Raw genomic sequence first — 2,576 nt, forward strand, 5'->3', positions numbered from 1 at the left:
GTTTCCCTTCAATATCGGGATGTCCCACCGTAATTGCTGAACGAAAATTATTGACTGTCCTATATGCCATTCATTCCTTGACTACCAATATCTGAAAGAAAATTTACAATCATATGTATACTGGATCCCATGAGATCCACTTGTCATTCACCACACCAACAAACTCACCAACCCTACGCTGATTCATATCATTTGTGCGTAGCGGGAGCCCAAGATTGTGATAGAAAAAACATTGCGTCATGTGAAACTCCGGGCATTTGTAAGTGTCTCTGGAAAGTCTCCAGGCCATGAGGGACAATTGACCCTGCATCACCAGCAGATGTAGACAGCTCATTGGATCTTGCAATATTTCTGGTACTGAAAAAGATGTACTGGAGGGGCACAAGTCAAGGCCAACATACCCGGGAACCATGACAGCGCCTTCCAATAGTGTGATCAAGATTAGCTCCGCTGCTTGTCTGCCGATTTTCGCCAACACTCTCTGAATTATGACGAACGGGGGTAAAGCATAAAGCACGCCCGTCATCCAGGATTGTAGAAATGTGTCTGAATCGAGCACCTGAGGGTCCGGTCCGGTCGCCAACTGTAAAACTGGGGTAGTTGTGTGTGTTCAGTCGAGACGCAAAGAGATCTATCGTGCATGGGCCCCCTTTCAGATTCAGTTGTTGAAACACGCTGTGGTGCAGTCACCAATCATTGAAATCCTAAATAAATTGGGAATACCAATCTGCTACCACATTAGAGTTGCCTGGAATATATTCCACTATCACCGAGATCTGATGGTGAAGGCAATAATGCCAAAAGTCTTTGGCAATCTCTGCCGAAAGACGAGACATCGTGACCCCCAAGCGATTAATGTATTGCACTGCTAACACATTGTACATACGCAGAAGGATAAACAACTCGTTTTCTGTGGGGATAGAGTCTGAATTGCAAAAGAACCCGCTAGGAGTTCCAGATAATTGATGTGTAATTGTAGTTCTGTTGGGGACCATCTGCCCCCTGTCATCATTAACCCGCATCATGCTCCCCAGCAGCTCGCATCTGACTCTAGTACTACCTATGGGCATGATGCAAAAATGATCCTGCCATTCCAAGCATCCATGTGTTCCAAACACCAGGATATCTCTGTCCTGGCTTCCGTGGAAAGTGAAATTTGTTCCGAATAACTCAGACCCTTGCACAAATGCATGATCTTCAATCGTTGCAGTGCTCGGTAATGCAGAAGGCCTGGAAATATCACCTGGATAGAGAAGGCTAAAAGTCCTACCAAGTGAGTGTCCATAGCCACGCTCCTCAAGGACCATTGACACCACTTGCGACAACACTTCTGCTGAAGAGCCAAAAGATCTGTCTCTGGCAAAGCCCTGGTCACCCAATAGTGCATTTCGGACTGAGGATTCTTCAATAGGGGTTCCTAAGACCCGTTTCCCATAGTTAATTTGGGGTTTTATGAAGGGTTGTAATGCCTTGATCAATGCCCTGTTGACAAAATCCTGCACACCTGTGTCAAGGGCTTCTACCAATTGCCCTCCATGTGGTGCTCATAAGGCACTTCCTCATACTCAGCATATTTGTTGAAAATATTAAAATCATCTGCCTCCACGGCGTAATACGCCATCTTTGGTACAGGAGGTGTGGAGGAGTTTCCACAGGAGGATTAACCCAGGCCTGAATATAGACTATCCCTGGCCTAACGCCTCAAGTCAGTAGGCCGCTTTTTTAAAATTAAATTTAATTCTTGCCTGCAAAGTTTTAATCATCATGGAGGGAGCCACCCCAATCTCTTCTAGTGCATAGGCCTGAAACGCCTTTCTGCCCCGTTGGGTGTGCACACGGACAGCGCGAGGAGCCAAGTGGAGAATGCCTATCTCCGATTGGCTGCTCGCGCATGCGCGCCAATTGGCAATTGAAATGGGACTTCTCCTCTTCGAGACGCAATCACGCGTTTGTCCCGCCCCACAGCAAAATAACTGCGCTTATTTAAGCGTCCCTATACACAGTATAACATGGAAGTCAGCTGTCAAGAGACATCGAGAATCAATCGCTTAAACAATAACGATTAAACCATTATCAACCTCAATTATAAAAAATAAACCTTTGCAATGCAATAGGTCTCGTATTTACACAAGTTTGAGCATTTGGCAATGTAAATGACAATGCCTTTGATTTATGTTTTTGTTTTTAAAACATAAATATTAGTCATTGTCATTCACAATACCAATAGCTTAAACTCTCGCTAATGCGAGACCAATTGCATTCCAAATGCTTCCGTTCAGAAAATAAACACGAGATCTAGCAGAATTTACATCACACACCTTTGACCTCCCTAAAGGCATTACTGAGTTGCCCCCTTCTGTCTCCCATGGCCCCTGAAGAGCTCCCTGTTTGCTACGAGTTAAACAAGCCGGTGGTCACAACTGCCCAACATGAGAGACCCTCCTACAGGAAGAAAATCTCAATAAAAAAAATAGTGCTCACAGGATAAAGAAGACTGTAAGGAGGCTCCTGGGGACCGGGAGTCGTTGAACTGTCAGGAAACTGACTTTTTGCTGCTCCGTATGCAGGACGTGAGC

The sequence above is a fragment of the Lissotriton vulgaris genome, chromosome 2_1 (genome assembly GCF_964263255.1).
Source record: "Lissotriton vulgaris chromosome 2_1, aLisVul1.2, whole genome shotgun sequence".
In the NCBI taxonomy this organism is placed as follows: domain Eukaryota; kingdom Metazoa; phylum Chordata; class Amphibia; order Caudata; family Salamandridae; genus Lissotriton; species Lissotriton vulgaris.